Raw genomic sequence first — 12,103 nt, forward strand, 5'->3', positions numbered from 1 at the left:
ATTAAATAATACAGCGATATATTATACTTTTCCAGGATTAAAACTTTAACGATATTGTATAAATTGAGTACTAATTGATGTCTAAAATCCATTTGGTTACTATCAAAGATTGTAATTATTAATGCCGGGCTGGAGCCAGCGAGATACATGTACGAGTCTCAGTGAGTTGGTGTCTTCTCAGGACTGTTTTGAAGCTGGTGAAGCGAGGGTTACCTCTAAAGACTGTAATTATTAATGCCGGGATGGAACCACCGAGATACGATTACATGTACGAGTCCCAGTGCGTTGGTGTCTTCTCAGGGCAGTCTTGAAGCTGGTGAGCGAGGGTTACCTCTAAAGACTGAAATTATTAATGCCGGGATGGAGCCACCGAGATACGACTACATGTACGAGTCCCAGTGAGTTGGTGTCTTCTCAGGGCAGTCTTGAAGCTGGTGAGCGAGGGTTACCTCTAAATACTGTAATATTATTAATGCCGGGATGGAGCCACCGAGATACGACTACATGTACGAGTCCCAGTGAGTTGGTGTCTTCTCGGGGCAGTCTTGAAGCTGGTGAGCGAGGGTTACCTCTAAAGACTGTAATTATTAATGCCGGGATGGAACCACCGAGATACGACTACATGTACGAGTCCCAGTGAGTTGGTGTCTTCTCAGGGCAGTCCTGAAGCTGGTGAGCGAGGGTTACCTCTAAATACTGTAATATTATTAATGCCGGGATGGAGCCACCGAGATACGACTACATGTACGAGTTCCAGTGAGTTGATGTATTCTCAGGACTGACTTGAAGCTGGTGAAGCAGGGTTTACAGCTAAGTAAACAGTTTTTTTTTTTTTTTTTTTTTTTTTAAATGATAGTAATGAGTGAGTAATCACAATTATTAACCCCGATTTAGATTTCAGCAATTAGTGAAGTATTAATCTAACTTAGAAAATGTTCTAAAACAGAAGAAGAGCAAAAATTTTACTCCGAATGCTCTCTTTGAAGCAGTCGACAAGAACTATGCTACATGACATTTCACTGGACTGTTCTATTTAACTAATGTACCAATTATTTCTAGCTCTAAATATTCCAAGATGTTTAAAAGTTTTTACTACAAATTTAAAGACTGATATAAAGCTCTTCTTAGTTCTCTTTTGACAGAAGTAGGCTTCTCTGATCTTTGATATATCTGTCTTGATCGAGAAACAAAACAAAATCAATATAGGACTAATCATACTAAGAACGAATTAAATTACAATGGCCATAATTATAAACTTTTTTACATATTGTATTCATTGCGGCAACAAGGCAAACTCAAAATTAGCGTCGGAAATACAATTCACTCGAACCAGCCATGGTCATAGACGTGCAACGCCTACGAAAATTCGTGCTAAGAAACAGGTAACTGCTAGCAGTGCAGATATAACTAACAATGTAGTCTAACTTTTACCGTACATTTAAAGACTGTTGTGAAACCTATCTAAATTGTCTTTTGACAAAAGTAGGCTTCTTAGAGCTGTTTATGTATATGTGTTTTCTTGATCGTGGGAAGAAGGAAAACTCAACGTTGGTGTTGGAAATTTAATTCAGATCAGGAATAAAAAGTCCTCATACAGGTGCAAATCCAGCGAAATTGAGTGCGAAGCCGCGGGTAACTGTTAGTAATTTATACAATGAAGATACTGTGCACGTTCTCCTACGTCCAACCGTACGTGGAATAATTCCTATCAAGAATACATTGATTAAACTGTCAAACAATTAAAGTTCAATATCTGCTGTTCAAATAAAAACCTGAAGATAACCTCTTGAGTGCACTTGGTCTCTGTCTCAGAGATTGCAAGACTATGACCCGGTTACAAATCTTTGTGTGCTTCGAACACTTTTGTATAGTGGAATACAGACTAGGCCTAAATCCATTGATAATATGTAAGTATTCCTACAACTCTCCTTTAGTCGCCTAATGTTGATACATCAATTGTTGAATCTTTACTCGATTGTATAATATCGAAAACTTTGTTAAATTTCACTGCAGTATGCGTTCAAAACTTTAGATGGTTTTGATGAGCCAAATAAATAGTAGCGTAAAATCATAGTCAAATATTGTCAATTTATTAAATCGATTTAAATATTATTCTATCGCTTCTTAAGTTATTTATTTAATGAAGATGCTATTCTAATAAATGCAGTTTTAGTTTCAATTGGAATCGAACAGTTAGTCGACAAAATCATATTGGATCACAATGAATCCATAGAATTATATAATTTGAAATTGCCATAAATAATAATAATTACTTTTACTTAATTGAAACTTCATTGGCAGTTTTTTTAAGTAAACATCAGTTACTTGTAAAGATGTTGTTAATACTAGTTGCAAATAAAAACTAAGCAAAGTTATTGTTATTGCAACTGTTTATAGCAGTTACCCGCGGTTTCGCCCACAATTTCGTAGGCACTGCACGTGTATGAGTACTTCTGGTTCGAGTGAACTATATTTCGTCGTCGATGTTGAGTTTTCCTTGCTGCCGCAATAAAGAAAGTTTGTCAAATAGCGTATATTTATGGCCATTGCAATTTACTACTTAGTATTTTTGGATGTCATAGTTGATTTTGCATTGTTTTCCAAAAAAGAAAATATACATAGACCTACTCAGTTGTAAGAAGCCTATTTCAGCAAAAAAAAAAAACAAATATGATGGGTGCTATAACATACTGTATCTAGTAAAAGTTGGTTAGTAACTTTGTCTTTTGTATCTACATTACAAAAGTATAACCAAGCACTGCATACTTAATATTTGTTAAAATGTTTATTAATTTTCATATCTGAATATTTTCTTACTCAATGATTAACATCGGTTGGAGAAAACGTTGATATAAGAAGTGATGTTACTATCAAGCTTACTCTATGCTTTAAAGACTATAAATGTAAACAAAATTAAATTGTTGTTTCATAATTAAACATATGGTTTTACTGTCATAAAACTATTAAGACAGTTGGTCACATTTAACAGACTCTATAAGTTAATTTAAATTTTTAAATTTAAAAATGTGTTTGTTCACCTAGCAGAAGGGGTTGTGGGCGCAGGCCCCAGAGCAGGGGTTGGCACACTTTATGTCCACACATGTCTGACTCTCAGGGCAGTCCCTCTGTGCCATGCACTGAATCTTGGCTGCAATCAGGGCAAACTACTTGATTGTTATCAGATCATGCCCCGTGCTGACCCGTTCAAAAGACTGAGATATGTTCCACGAAATCATAGTTGAATATTCAACTATTTCACTTTCTTCATATTGGTTCCAATTTAGCAATATACGTCTAATTATCTAGTTACCTGAGTCATAAAATAACTTTAATGTTTCCCGTTTTTGTTCGTGGTTGTCTGAAAATTTAACACCATTTTTAGTTTAACCAGAATGGTTTTTTGACAGATATTTTATTTAACGATAGGCGCATCCTCGTCAATACTATAGTAAGCCTTGCCGATCAGATGACGTCTCAGACGCGCCTTGCAAACTGTAATATTAAATTTCTTTATATCTTCAGGCGTTGAGTTAAATATTTTGACCGTATAACCGTATAAATATAGTAACCGTTTAAACAAACATTTTCTACACTGAGCTTGGATTTGTTTCGGGTATGTAATTATATTGTAGAGTGGGGGAAAATATGCTGCAAGACGGGTGTGATAAACACAGCAAGTAATGACGGCAACGTTGACATTCGATCGCAAACACTTCCGGCAACTGCCTCTTCTGCCCGGGCCCCAGACAATTCTAAGAGCCCTCCTCTGCAGAATAAAGACTCTATTAAAGTCACGGTGACAACAAAAAACCCTAGAATATTATACCGCACCGCTCTCGATTCAAAAATTCTAAAATCTGCAGTCGAGAACTTTTTAGAGCAAAAATTTGACTGATATCGAAGAGCAAATATTGTAGAGTTCAATATTTTGCATAATGAATTGATGTGACCTTTAGTGTGTGACCACTCCGGAAGACTGATATCAATGATTTATTCAGTAAAGTGCCTCCTCTATCTATCTATAGCCTTGAATAGGCGATAGCTGAATAGGTCACAGTAAAAAACATTGTAAGCAAATCGTTTAAATTTTTTCATCAGTGACAATACTGCATGTATTTTGTTCCAAATAATTTAAATTTTCTGTGATATTAACAAATTCTGAAGATTGATAGTTCAATAGACTCCTTTTAATTACTGTAAGTTTAGACAACTATGGGATTTTATATAAATTGAAAAATATTAGCTAGTACTGAAAGTCCCTGGCTCTTTCACTTAATCTATATATATAAAAGAAAGTCGTGTTAGTTTACACTATAGGATACTTTTTATCCCGTTCTCGATTCAGGATTCCGCCCCATTGGTCTCTAAAAGTTACAAAAAATACCCGTAAGAAATGCATTGCAGCAAACATATTGTTATTAAGTGAAAGAGCCTGTTCAAATTTAATCAGCTGTTCTTTTGTAAACATATATAATGCGAGAAATAGAAATATATGTTTTATTTATCATTTAATTACTATTTTTAAATTTCTTTACGCCTATAGTTTGAAAGCATAGGGTAAAAAAACTGTATCTTGAAAAAAACAATTGCCTCCGAATTCCAAAATGTAAACAAACAACTGTAAATTTGATTGACACTTTTGACAGCTGCCTGTGTCATTTTTTCTGGGTTACTCAGTCAAACAAAATGAAATCATAGCTACTGACATATAGATTGTCCTTTCAGTTCTACTTAATAAATCAGTCAATTATGAAGTGGTTTTTTTACCTTTGTAATAATCTGTTGGTTTTTAAAAAAAGACAAACAACTTATTACTTCAATTGCTTTCGGTTTTGGATAACTTTGTTTTTCGCACGAAATTAAACGATTTGCGAGTGTTTTTGAACATTGATAGAGGATTATTATAAAGATGCCGCGACCCAGAAGATCAAATCTGTCTCAACAAAGCCGTAATGCACAAGAAGGCTTCGTAACGTTTTGTGAACAATTTGTTTACTGAAGAAGAACGTGAAATCGACGACAAGAGTGTCGTGTTGTATGGCCCGACTTCGTGCTTCTCAATCTCAAGAGCAAAGAGAGGAAAGCCCGTGAAACAGCTCGCTTGGCTATGCGAAATCGGCGAACTAATCGTACTGATCAACAACTAGATTCAAGTATTTTTTCGACACGCAAGAAGGAATACATCAGCTGTTGATTTGAATAGAGCACCATTTTAGTTATGATTGCACTTATGATTACAGTTCGCATGTATCTGTACTTATTGGTCCAATGGATGTTTTTTCTGGGCATTGTAGTGCATTGAAGTTTGTTGGAGAGTCGCTTGGATTGTGTTGCTTAATGGCAAAGTAAAATTGCCAATACTGACTCCCCCTCTTGATCCATTGCAATCATTACTTTCTGGAGAAACGCAAGAATCACGACATTTTCTTGCTAATACTCAAAAATACAATAGTTGTTTTTCAAATGACATCATTTGGGGCAAACATAATTCAAGAACATGATTTAATCCGACATTCAAGGTAATTAACGATTAAAATAAATATTTTACTTTATTTCATGTATTCTTTGAAAATGATTTTAAAGTTTTTATTATTATTAGGTGCCTTAATAAAATTGTTTCAATTACATAAACTTTGCTATCTTTACAGATTCAAGGTCAAATTCACCATCGAATTGGATCATTGCTACCAGTTGTGAATGGACATATAAATTCCTACAAATATACTTTATGGGTAATTAATGGAGGAGGAGCAACTTAATCGCCGACATGAGATCAACACAGCAACGAAAAGAACAATTCTTTCAGACCTTCAGCGTTTTCTTGATGAACATCATGCTGTTGATCAGGCTCTTTAAGACTGCATTGGAGCGCCATGCCAAGTGATGATTACAAAGTTTGTGATAAGAGCAGACAAACGACCAGCTGGAACACATGAACGCAAGATTCAATGCCTCCAAAGATAGATGAAGTTGCCATCCTGGTTGTAGTGAAACATGGAAACATGCGATATTGCTCTACACGTCGCGATACAGGGCATCTGCAAAAAATATAATGAAACACACCGATCGTATGATGCACTGCAATATCCACTAGATGTTTTGGCAAGGAGATGATGGATATCATTTCAATATCAAGAATGATAAATCCATTAAATGGTAAATATTTTTTTTTTTTATAAATGTAGCTTTGTGAAGTTTAGTTAAAATGAAAAAAAAATTCTTTGGATTCAACTAAGGGATTAGAGAATTTCTTTGGAAAATAATTGAGCAAATAATAATCGATGATTCAATAATGAATAATGTAATAAAATATATTTTAACCTTAACTTAATTAAATTTTCTCAAAGATACTGTAAATTGCATATAGAAATATGGATATGGTTCACTAATTTGCCCTCTTTTTTCAGGTGAAGAGACCCGAACAAGAAGCTTTTCTGCAATGAATGATTTTATGCATACCGTTTGATGATTCGTCAAAAATGCAGATAACTATTTGTTTGCGTTTTCGTCGGCTGTTTCAGCAGTATTGCGTTGATATGTATGTAAAAATCGAAACAGAGCGGTCTTAAGTCATTCGGTTGAAATCAAGCCAAACTGAGATCAGAAGAGTATATCCATTTGCCCGATTGCAATTAGCACTGATGGAGATACATCAAATAATTGGGTCGATTGACTATTCTGCCAGCGACGTACACAGGTAGTCCACACGTCCATATGCATGAATATGCGCAAATGCGATGACATATGTTCGTCATTACGGTAGACCAGATCTGTTCATTACCTTTAACATACATGTAATCCAAAATGGATAGAAACTAGTTGAAATGTTTACTTCCTGGTCAAACATCAAGTGATCGGCACGACATCACAGCACGTGTCTTTTTATTGTAAAGCAACGTGTCTTCGGGAATACTCGATGCTGGATGTATTCAATTGAATGGCAAAAACGTGGCTTGCCCCAGCATACATTCTGATTTGGTTTGGTAGAAAAAATTCAACCAGACCAAGTGAATGATATCAAAATGTGCTGAGATCCCTGATCCCTGAAACAGACCCAGACCTACATGATGTTTTGTAAATCAAGAATATATTAATGGTCCATTGGCGTTTATCAACCCTCAATCACCGTGTATGGTCCAACAGTGCCTGGTTCAAAACGGTATGTCCACGAAAATTAACGGCAGAGACTATTACAGGCAATGATGGCTATCTTCTATATCGGCGTCGGTCAATCGATGATAATGGTCGAACTATCACAATAAAATTGAAAGGTAATGATGATTTTGTGGTCGACAACAGTTGGAGGATTGTTCCATATTCACCACTACTTTCCAAAACGTTTAAGACATTGCATCATTGAATATTGCAATTCAGTAAAATCAATCAAATATGTCTGCAAATATGTTACTAAAGGAAGTGATATGGCAGTTTTTGGAATCCAAGCCTCCAACACCAACGATGAAATCATGCGTTATCAAGTTGGTCGATATGTAAACTGCAATGAGGCAATTTGGCGTATATTCTCATTTCCTATTCATGAACGCCATCCCTACTGTTTTACATTTGTCGGTTCATCTTGAGAATGGTCAACGAGTGTATTTCACACCGAATCAAATGTGGTCCAACGTGCTGCTTTAACCTCCAGCGACAACATTGACCAATTTTTTTGAGATTTGTCAGAGCGATCTGTTCGCACAAACTTTGCTATACTCTGAGATGCCAAGATACTATACTTGGGAACTCACGTCGGAAGCAAGACGATGTGGTTTACCGGTCAACCAGGTGTACGTTCTACAGATGCTCTGGGTCATATTTACACAGTTAAATCCGAAGAATGATGAATGCTTCTTTTGTGAGCGATTGTTGTTGGTAAATGTCCGAGGGGCCAACATCATATAATCACTACGAACAGTGAATGGTATAGTGTGCCCAACATTTCGTGCTGCATGCCAAGAGCTAAATTTACTAGAGAATGATAATCATTGGGACATGCCAATTGCTGAAGCTGCTGTTATATCTGCAAATTCAAGTCCAGATACGGACATTATTTGCTATCATTATTTCCAACGTGACCTGTGGAACAAATACAAGGATAACATGGCAGAAAGACAATTTTACATAGGCTTCGTGTTAGTATGAGAAATCCCAATCTCGAAGCTAACGAAGAGATTTATAACCAAGCTTTAGTCTTGATTGAGGACGTGTTACCTCATGTGTGGCAGTATGTTAGTTAAATTGGGAAATGCCAGCACCAAATCGCGGAATGAATGACGCATATAATCAGGAGTTGGAGCATGAACTTGAATATGATTCACGTGAATTAGAACAATTAATTCAAACAAATGTACCCCTGTTGAACCCCCCAACAAAAGGAAGTTTATAGTACATTTAACAAAGGCAATTAGTGATGGAAATGGTGGGTTATTATTCTTAGATGCTCCCGGTGGAACTGGAAAGACATTCCTAATGTCATTGATATTTTGGCTACTGCCTCGTGCAAGATTTGATATTGCAGTAGCAGTTGCTTCTTCTGGATAGCAGCCACATTATTGGAATGATGGTCGTATACGGCTCATTCAGCGCTGAAACTGCCTTTGAATCTTCAAACCATTGAGCAACCAACGTGCAACATATCAAAGAACTCAGCAATGGCAAAAGTTTTAGTAGCGTCAAAAATCATTATCTGGGACGAATGCACAATGGCCCATAAACGTGCATTGAAAGCACTTGATAGAACATTGAAAAATCTGCGCAATGATACAAGATGTTTTGGAGGCCGCATTAATTTTGCTGTCTGGTGATTTCCGCCAAACACTGCCAGTTTATTCCTAGATCGACTGCTGCTGATGAAATAAAACGCTTGCCTAAAATCATCAAATTTGTGGCGTATTATGTAAAAAAAACTACAGTTGACTGCAAACATGAGAAGTTGAATTATTGAAAACGATCCAATCTGCTCAAAAATTTTTCTAATCAGATGTTTGACTATTGGTAATGGTTGTGTTCCTGTAGACCAAGAAAGTGGATTTGATTTCATTTCCATCCAATTTTTTGCACCTTTATCTCAACAAAAGATGAACTAATCATGCAAAAGTATTCCCAAATATCAATACTAATCACAAAAATAACAATTGGAACAAGGATGTGGATGACTTGAACTTTTTAGATTCAGAGTCAAATTGATGGTACTCTGCAAACATTCAAATCTATTGATTGCGTAACAAATAAAGAGGAGGCCACTAACTATCCAACTGAATTTTTAAACTCTTTGGATGTGCCCGGCTTACCACCCCATAATTTACTTTTAAAGGTTGGTGCAGTAGTCATAATGCTTCGCAATCTATAATCAAAACCAAAATTATGCAATGGAACGCGTTTGGTTGTAAAAAGATTGATGATAAATGTGATTCACGCGACGATTCTTAAAGGAAAATTTAAAGGTGAGGTAGTTCTTATTCCAAGGATTCCGATGATTCCTACCGATATGTCTTTTGAATTTAAACGAAACTCAGTTTCCGATTCGTCTTGCATTTTGCCATAACGATCAATAAATCACAAGGCCAATCTTTGAGCGTTTGTGGACTAAATTTTAGAAAATCCATGTTTTTTCTCATGGACAACTATATGTGGCATGTTCACACGTGTCGGCAAACCATACGCTTTATTCATTCTTGCACCTAATAACAAGACACAAAAAAAATGTTGTATTTCACAAGGTACTCGACTGAAGAAAGAGAATCAATATTAATAAATGTAATGTATATGTGGCTTTGCTGCTTATTGCGATTTCAAATTATTTTAGGATAACTTACGAATTGTGTTTTTTTATTTTGTTGTTTTCTATTTAAAATTTCAGATTAGTTGTGAAGGAAACAAAATCACATACCTGTAGGTAGGACCAAATTTGATTTATTTTTTACTATTGTCTTTTATTCGGCACATTTCAAGCACCAATGTGGATGCTGTGGACCCATTTTTAAGACGGTACGAAGTTCGCCCGGGTCAGCTAGTAACATATGTTTGCTGCAATGCATTTCTTACGGGTATTTTTGTAACTTTTAGAGACCAATGGGGCGGAATCCTGAATCGAGAACGGGATAAAAAAGTATCCTATGTCCTTGTCCCAGTTTCTTAGCTTACCTCCCTACCAATTTTCATCCAAATCGGTTTCAACCGTCATTGAGTTATAAATAGTGTAACTAACACACTTTCTTTTATATATATACTAGCTGACCCAGCGAACTTTGTTCCGCCCTTAAAGGCAATATCACATGATCAAATTCTCTACTTTTTAAAATTAGGATAAATTGTAAATAAAAAAATATAATTATTCAATGATTCTTTATTTGCCATTTATTGTAGCACCTTTGTGATAAACCATTTTTTGTTTTTTTTTTATTAGGCTCGAAAAAAATAACGGCGGAAGGTCTTTCGACCTGTGGAACATGCCATATATAATGGACCATGGGAAAAAACATGAATGTTCGAGATTAAGACCACAAACTTTTAACGATTGGCCTTGTGACTTATTTACAGTCATGGCGAATGCAAGACGGATCAGAAATTGAAGTCGTTTAAATTGAAAATGGCATGTCGGTTGGGATCATCGGGATACTCGGAATGACAACTTCCTTACCTTTTGAATTTTCCTTTGAGTATTGTAGCGTAAATAAAATTGTTCATCAATTTACTTACCACCAAAATGTGTTCCGTTGCACAGTTTGGCTGGTTTAAGTTTTTAAAGCATGATTACAACAACCAAACTTTAGTTGTAAATTTGTGCTGTGGTAAGCCAGGTACATCCAAGGAGTTTAAAAATTCAATTGGATATTTGGTGGCATCACCTTCATTTGCTACACAGTCAAATAGATTTGATAGAATGCAGTGTACCAATGATCTCATTCTGAATTAATGTAGTTTAAGTCATCTACATCTTTATTCTTAGCTACCAAAATTGCTGCGCCCACACTCAACCATTCATTATTGTTTGAGGTTAGTAATGATGTTTGGGAATACTTTGTTAATGAGTTTCGTCTTTCGATGAGACAAAGTTATAGAAGTTCGGAGGAAATGAAAACAATCCGCTTGATTCGTCCGACAGGTACTCGACGATTACCGATAGTCAGCAATTGCTCAGAGAAATCTTCAGCAGATGTATCGTTCAACAATGCAACTCTCATGTTTTTGTTGTCAGCTGAAGTTTCTTAACATAGATTCGATGATTTGAGGCAAGCGTTTATCTCGTCGGCAGCAGTCGATCTGGGAATTACTGGCAATGTTTGGCGGAAATCGCCAGGCAGTAAAATCATTGAGCCTCCAAAAACATCTCGAGTCATTACGTAGATCTTGCAATGTTCGGTAGAGTGCTTCCAATGCACGTTTTATGCGCGATTGTGCATTCGTCCCAGATGATGATCTTCGATTCTGATAAAACTTTGGCCATAGCGGAGTGCCATATTGCATGTTGGTTTTTTTTCAATATATTCCAGATTTAACGGCAATTTTAATGCAGAATTGTCGTACGACATCCTTTTAGTAATGTGGCTGCTATTCCAGAAGAAGCAACTGCAACCGCAGTGTTGGATCTTGCACGAACAGTGGCTAAAATTAACTGACATGAGGAATGTCTTACCAGTTCCACCAGGGGCATCCAGGAAAAGAAGAAAACCACAATTTCCATCATCAGTTGCCTTCATTAAGATCATACACTTCCATTTGTTGGGGATTCATCAGGGGTACATTCGTTTGAACTTCTAAATCTAATTCCTAGGTGATCATATTTACGTTTCCGTTCCAATTCTCGATTAAATGCGTCTTCATTTCACAATTTGGCACTGAGCATTCCTAACCTGACTAATAAACTACCGCATATGAGATAGCACTTGTCTTCAATCAAAAGCAAGGCCCTATTATGTATCTCCTAAATCATTTTCAAGATTGGGATTTCTTGAATTGACACGAAATGTTTGATGTAAAATATCCTTCTGCCATATTATCCTTGTATTTGTGCCACAGGTTAGATGGGTTCGATGGAAAGCATGTCGAAATGAATGATAGCAAATAATGTAATCTGACTTGGAGATGCAGAGATAATTGCTTTTCA

The 12,103-nt window shown here is 36.1% G+C and overlaps 1 protein-coding gene across 1 annotated transcript in view; it reads left to right on the plus strand.

Annotated features, from left to right (window-relative positions):
- The first annotated feature begins 1,824 nt into the window (after positions 1–1,824).
- Positions 1,825–12,103, plus strand: part of LOC124362995 (E3 ubiquitin-protein ligase Siah2-like) — a 37,423-nt gene continuing 27,144 nt past the window's right edge. The window contains exon 1 of the mRNA XM_046818029.1: positions 1,825–1,907. The gene's annotated coding sequence lies outside the window, so the exon portion shown is untranslated. The remainder of the gene's footprint in view (positions 1,908–12,103) is intronic.

This window comes from Homalodisca vitripennis, chromosome 5 (genome assembly GCF_021130785.1).
Source record: "Homalodisca vitripennis isolate AUS2020 chromosome 5, UT_GWSS_2.1, whole genome shotgun sequence".
NCBI classification, from domain to species: domain Eukaryota; kingdom Metazoa; phylum Arthropoda; class Insecta; order Hemiptera; family Cicadellidae; genus Homalodisca; species Homalodisca vitripennis.